This window comes from Gossypium arboreum, chromosome 2 (assembly GCF_025698485.1).
Source record: "Gossypium arboreum isolate Shixiya-1 chromosome 2, ASM2569848v2, whole genome shotgun sequence".
In the NCBI taxonomy this organism is placed as follows: domain Eukaryota; kingdom Viridiplantae; phylum Streptophyta; class Magnoliopsida; order Malvales; family Malvaceae; genus Gossypium; species Gossypium arboreum.
The window spans coordinates 22,731,870-22,739,832 of NC_069071.1; the positions used below are offsets into that span (position 1 = coordinate 22,731,870).

At 32.4% G+C, this 7,963-nt stretch overlaps 1 non-coding gene across 1 annotated transcript; it reads right to left on the reverse strand.

Moving 5' to 3' along the window:
- Positions 1 to 7,856: 7,856 nt before the first annotated feature.
- On the reverse strand, positions 7,857 to 7,963 carry LOC128289470 (small nucleolar RNA R71). The gene has a single exon (XR_008279119.1). It is a non-coding gene; the product is annotated as a small nucleolar RNA R71 (small nucleolar RNA).

Consider the following 7,963-nt stretch of genomic DNA (forward strand, 5'->3'; position numbering starts at 1 on the left):
CTCAAATCTTTGTTATGCCATGGAAATGGTATTTGGCCAAAGTTGTTATGGTGTAAATGCCATTGCATGCTAGATATCAAGCTTGATAATGATTCATGTGATGGTAGATTGAGGGTTCTTAGATTTTTTTCTAGAATTTTTGGTTGGGCCAATTGGTACAGTTTATTAGTTAAAGTCACCCGTGTTACAGGGGCCGACTACACTGACCTTCACGCGTTACAACTCAAATAACTCCCTGTGCAGGACTTCAATACTGCTACCGTTTGTTTCTATAGAAACTAGACTCAAAGAGGAATTCATACATATATGGTATGACTCCTAATTATTTCTGGTTAATTTATAATGAATTTTCAAAGTCCGAGCAGGGAATCCAGAAACCGTTCTGGCCCCGTTCCACTAAAACCCAAATATCTCTCAACATACAACTCATATAACCGTTTCGTTTCCTCCATATGAAAATAGACTCATCAAGGTTCATTTACATAATTTATTCACTATTTAATTCTATTCCTACTATTTTTAGTGATTTTTCACATCCACGTCACTGTTGCTGCCAGCATCATATTCTAGGATAGACTTTCTCTAACACATAGTCTCTATGATTCAACCACCCCTTTTTCATATATGGTCCAAAATATAAGCATGATGACCCATTCTAATGGCTGGTCATTGCCAAACACTTCCATGCCTCTTAATGAGCATATACATACCAAATAATTATAACATTATGCTCAAAACATTCATAAGCCATTTTCGCATGGCTAGGCAATATTTTACATACCGAGTTCAAACAAAACATAATAGCCTATACATGCCGAAATGTTTTCTTAAACCATCTAAGAAGAAGATACCAAAAAGTCGCTAGACGGTGTGATGACTTCGATGACAGTCCCGAGCACGCAAAATGGATCAAGAACCTAAATAAACAACAAATAAGCACACCAAATGAGTACATAACTCAGTAAGTCGTAAGCACTACTCTACCATCAACAATAACAATCATAAGTGAATAATCAAATAATACAAAATAGATGTTTCCAGCCATATCAAACTATACTGCAATTTCTAAGATTTTGGTTCGATCTCATGCCCAATCCTTCAACCAAATCAAACGACAAGTCACCCAATCGATTTGAATCCGTTTCCTCAAGTTGGAACAACAATGCACTAGATAATTTTATGCGTACACCGTACAATCCCAATTTCGATATTTAGTTAGTAACTCAATCACTTACCTCGTTCATGCACAATTTATTTCCACAACCGAATGTGACTATAGCAAATCGCACACATAGTGCTATAGCAAATCGCACACATAGTGCCATAGTAAATCGCACACATAGTGCTATAGTAAATCGCACACATAGTGCCATAGTGAATCGCACACATAGTGCCATAGTGAATCGCACACCTAGTGCCATAGTAAATCGCACACATAGTGCCATAGTGAATCGCACACATAGTGCCATAGTAAACCGCACACATAGTGCCATATGGTCCTTGCACACATTGTGCCTTATGTCAATTCATCATGGTAAAGCAACTTACTAAATTCAATTTGTACATATAATCATAATAATAAATAGGAGAATCACTCGAAAAATATCTATCAAGGAGTTCTCACAACAAGTGCTTAAGGACTTACCTTGTGTTGAGTATAACGGTTTCGACCCGGCTACTCGATGTCCTTGGCTTTGCCCTTGCTTGTTTCTCCTTCTTTAACTTCTCGGGCTTAATAGATAAATAAACTAGTTTAATCATCTTGCTATACATTTATAGTTCAATTACACATGCATATGTATATTTGTATATTCGCAACCCTCCTCACTTATTACCCATTTGGTCAACAATCTAAGCCAAGATAAGGCTTCAATATGGTTGCCTCTAACCGAATACATGCACACCAATCTACTTCCTTTGGCGAATATGCATGTCTATGTGGAGGCAAATTTTACACTTTATACTACACAAAAAAAACAGCATACATTTTCCTAATTAACGATTACATATTGTAGTTCTATACACATCTCTCATTTATTTCATAACCAAACAACATCACAAGCAAATAGACACCTCAAAATAGTATACATGTCATACCAATTCATCATGTGCAAACATATATTCATGTAGGTGCAATGGCGAATTCTCAAGTGGCTTATATCCAAATATACACACATATCCAAAGCTTAAATCTTACTCACCATGCAACATGCATGAATCATATTTATGGATACAACATGGCCGAATACCACAACACCATACCGTTTCAATTTGGTCATGGTTAAACAAAGAACTTAGTATCTCATTCAAAAATGCTAAAAGAAAATCTAAGAACCCTCAATCTACCATCACATGAATCATTATCAAGCTTGATATTTAGCATGCAATGGCATTTACACCATAACAACTTTGGCCAAATACCATTTCCATGGCATAACAAAGATTTGAGCCATGGCTAACATGCACATCAAGTTAGCAACCAAGACATGCATGAAACCCCTAACACAACCTTATACACACCTTAATCTTGATGCAAACTTAGCCAAATCTCCTTCTAGATCTCTTCCAAACCAAGCATGAAGCAAAAATCCTCCCCCTTTTTCCTTAGTATTTTCGGCCAAGAAGTGAAAATGGATGAGCAAAATTTTCTTTTCTTTCCTTAGGACATTCGCCAAGAGCAATGGTGAAAGATGAACACTTTTTTTTTTCATACTCTTATTTTATTATTTCTAACATGCACCACTAGCAAAACATGTTTGAAACATGTTTTCTTTGCCCATATTCATCACCATGGCCGGCCACTATAGTCAAATTTGGGGAATTTGACATGCAAGGACAACATTTCCTAGTGTGCATCAATAGGCCACTTCCACATTTGCCTACCTCAATTCTAAATTTTCTCACACAAGTCCTTTCTAGTGAAATTCACCCTTATAACACTAAATCAATCATCAAAAAATATCATACATGAATACTCACATATTATAGGCATCGAAATAAATTTTAAATTACTGTTATGCCTCGGTTTTGTGGTCCCGAAACCACATTCCGGCTAGGGTCTATTTTGGGCTGTCACATAATTATTATGGCTTAATTTTATTAACGCTAGAATAATTATGATTCCTTATTTTTAGTTATTAATGCTTTGCTGAAGATGTTCTATGCATTTGGTACTTTACTCATTCAAGTATTATCATGATCATGCTTTCTAATGCATCAATAACATGGGTAAGTCTATGAATTAATTTATTGATCTGAAAAGATGATAACTAATCGACATACTACTTGAATGGTGCATGTTTGATTTCTTGATAATCAAATTAGTAATAATATCGATAAATGTTGTTACCTTGCACAACCTTTAGGTATGATTCTTGAATATGTAGCCCTGAAGTTAATTAGACATAGACATGTGTAAAAGAAACAAAAACGTTAAACAGACACAATCAACCTACAACTTGTAGATTTTGGGTTAGTAAATCACCAATTTGCCACGAGATCATCGTAACATTCTTTAGCATTGTTTTTAATAATTATAAGTTAAAGGAAATAATTTTTCTTGACTTTCATGTAATTGTGATTAAAACTTTTGTTAGTATTTCTTGCTTACATTCTGTGTTAACATTTTAATTTTCTTTGCTTACTTAGTTTAATTTAGTCTAATTCCTTAATTAAATCCTCACAACCAAATCTTTATTACTTACTAAATTGTTAATAACTAATTTTGCAATTATTGACTTACTTATATAGTCCCTATGACACCTCAAACTTGATAAGGACAAACTGGCTCGCGTTATATTAGCAATCTAAGTGACTCTCCGGCTAACGACCTCCCAAGACACACCCTGACCTTATAAGACCTCAATCTTATCCATTTATTAGCTATTTATTAATGCTGAAGCAATTTGTGAACCAATTTTAAACTTTTTATAAGTAAATTAACCTAAGGGCATTTTTTTCATTTTACCACTTATAGTTAAACTAACCTGATTTTAGATCTATACACTTACCAACCCTCTTTTAGTCAATTTAAGTAAGCCTTAAAAATTTCAGCTTAATCCGAGTTTATTTTCTATGTCCAATTCAAGTTTTATCATTAAGGACTAAATCATGACAATTTCAAACTATCAATACTATACATGAATATTAAATTGAGTGTGTTTCTAACAGATTACTATACCCGAATATTAAATTGAGTGTGTTTCTAACAAATTTTATCAATTACAAGTCTAATCCTAAAATTTTGTCAAGTTTCCTTATCATTTAAGGCTCTAATTACACTTATTAATTTACAAGTCTAATTTGTAATTTAAACGAACTAGAGAACCAATTTAAAAAGACCAGAATTCAAACCCCTAACAGTCCACTACATTTTTTTGTCCAAAAAATTTTGATTTTAAACCCAATTTTGAGTATTTTAATGGCCAATTAAACCCGATTTAACTACAATTAAATATCATACATATTCATACACCTTCAATTGAATTTATTGACACTAATTAAGCCTCAATTAAATAGAATTAAACATTCAATTTCATGTATATCACCCACTGGTTAATTCAAACAAGTAACGTACCTTAGTCGCTAGTAAAGCACTCCATGGAAGCTTCATTTAAACAATGGTTAGTGTAAACATCATGCATCACACACCATGTTATCAAGCAACAATATATCGTAAATTATTCAATAATCAAACTAAAACATGCATATATGATATTATAAAGCCATCCAAAACTAAACTAAGTTCTGAAAGTTCCACAATACTCGATTAACATCTCTAAAATGTGTAACTAAATCTCTACCAAGCCTTAATCTCTTGGAACTCTCTTGCTTGGCTCCTCAACTCCTCAATCCCATCGGTTAAGTACACGAATGTGAGGGTATGAGCTTAAAAAGCTTGTGAATGTTAATAAAACGACGAGTAAATTAGCACCCAAATTATGCTTAAATTAAAACCAATCAAATACAAATTTTCAATCACAATATCAATTCATAATAGTTCAATGTCATATGCTCAACCATGTATCAAAAATCATAATTAATCATGGCATATAATCATCAGTTTAGCATATAACATTTCATACATTTATATTGGCATATTCAATCATGGATTAATCGGATGATCATACATCAGATAAACGGGTCTCCTTACTCCCAATCAGAATAAGAATCAGTCCAGGGTTGAGCGGGCCGAGGCTACACGCTCCCCTTATATCACCTCAAATTAGTCCCATTGAGTGGAGCATAAGCTCAACACTCCCTTACCTACTCCAAATCAATCCACCTAGAGCCTCATTGCTTACAAATAACATATCAATATGGTAAGTACTCACAAATCCTATGACATGCCAACTATATCCAAAGATCCACCATGCTATAATGCCAATATAACCAATCAATCATAAAATAATTTTAGTCAGTAATGTGCTCAATTTAAAGTGCCAAAATGCATGTGTTTATCATGTAACATAGCCATTTTAACATAAAATTAAATCTATCATACCAATTACAAATTATCAATGTTCATTTATCAATTGAAATATTAACATACCATGAACCAAAATCTCTAGCATGCTAGCTTAGTTCACCATTATAATCAATTAAATCAAGCACATAAAATCACTAAATGCCATTTACCAACACTTAACAAAAATTTCATTACTTAAACATATATAAATAATTTTGCAAAATTAACCAACCAAAACTCAATTAAATATTTGCAATCAGTAAATAATCATCCAATTAAGCATAAGTAAGGGTCAATTTACCAAATCGCCCTTTAATAACACTCACCGAACAACTAACTCAACCATAACCAAGCAAATCCAAGCTTTAATTTCAATTAGCCCGATCCTCTTCAAGATTCAGAGCTTCAATAGAGATAAAATAGATATTACCACATTTCAAAAGATATAATAAAACAGATATTCTTATCAACTAGGCTACACAAAGTTCTCACTCATAGTCACCTTACTGAATTTGTATCATCAAGTCAAAAACTCGATTCCTCACAAAATCTATCACTCCAGCCCTCTTAATCACTTTCAAACATCAATGCTAGACCAAATAAACATATACTAAGCATCAATTTCACATTTAAATCATTTTCACAAAAATCCAGAAATTTGATTCATGAAGATGATGAAATTCAAATTTCTTTAAATTACCTTACAAAACATGTTTAATCTTGATAAATAAGATAAAAAGACCTTCTAGTAGATCAATTTTAAGTTGGAACATCCGTTGATTTGTGGATTTCCTCTTAAGATTCAAGATCCACCATTAAAGCACCTTAAGCTTTTGAAGAAGATGACATTGATAAAAAAAATCATGTAATTATCACTCAAATCATGTAAATATGCTTCTAATCATCATAAAAATAAGTTTAGAAATAATAATTACCTTCTATTCGTGTTAAATCCTTTGATTGAAAATCTTGATTCAAGAATCTTGAAAATTTTCAGCATATTTTTGGCTACTTTTGTGAATAATTTCAGGTGAAAAGAGAGTCTTTTGATAAGGAAATTTATTGAATCTATTCTTTGATGATAGATATTTAAAACCATGCAAAGAAAACGAATTTTATAGCTCCCTAATCTAATGTAAATGATGTGAAAAGTAGGCTAGATGCATTGTGTTTAAAACTAAAACAACCTACCAGAAATTTAAAAATTAGGAAATTTACCCAATGGTCACTCCCACATTTCCCTTACTTTACCAATTGATCATTTCCCTCCAAAATTCCAAATTTAAAGGTTTATTTGCCAAATAAATACTCCAAAATTTCCCTTATTTTTAAATTAAATCCAATTTAGTTAATATTTAAATTTAACTCAAATTAACACCCAATAAAAATGATTTTAAAATTCTTTTTCAACCCAAGTTAACTATTTTCACTAATAATTATTTAATTACTTTAAAATTAATTTTCCAAAAATATTTTTATTTTCTGGATTATTTTTTAATCAAATTTAGATGAAATTGACCTCCTAAATTAAATTAAAAAAATTACTATTAACCTAATAAATTCCTTAATCTAGGCTCTGAACCCGAAAAATATACTTAAAACTTCTAGGCCCGTTATAGGGATATTACAGTCCCTATGGAAGTGATAACTCCATACTTACTACTTTATTACTTGTTGATGGTTGTGTACATTCACACATCATTAGATAATTTCGCAACAAGTTTTTGGCATTGTTGTTGTGGGCTGTCTTAGTCATTGTTTGTGAAGTTAATTACCTTTCAATTTGGTTTAACTTGTGTTATTCTCACTTTAGTTTCTTGTGAATCTTCAGATACCAATTGTTTATGAATGTGGACCAAATTATTGATTACTTCTAGTCGATCTTGAAATTGAACGTACCTTTAAGAGAAGATGATGACAAGCAACTTAGATATAAGCTGAAGAAATGAATCCTGTACAACAAGATCAAAGAAATCTAGTTGATAATGCTCAAAATTTGGTCATTATTGCTGATGATAGAGACTGTTTCATCTTTCAATATATTGTGCCTCTTTTCAATGAACTCAATCTGGGTATTATGAGGCTTGAAATTGAGGCACTGCAGTTCAAATTAAAGTCAACGATGATCCAAATGTTACAAATGGAGGGCCAATTTAGTGGGATGCCTGTTGAATATCCATTCATTCATCTTCGATTATTCATAGAGGTGAGTGACTCCTTCAAATTGGTCAGAGTGACCAAATATGCTTTATGTTTGAAGTTGTTTCCATACTCGTTGAGAGATAGAACATGAACATGGTTGAATTCCTTACCGCCCGACTCTATAATCACATGGCAAGAATTGGCTGAAAGATTCTTGATGAAATGTTTTCTTTCCACTAAGAATGTCAAAGTTTAGAATGAGATCACTACATTTCAACAACTTGATAATGAATCTCTATAGGAGGCATGAGAACAGTTCAAGCAGTTATTATAAAAATGCTGTCACCATGGTAT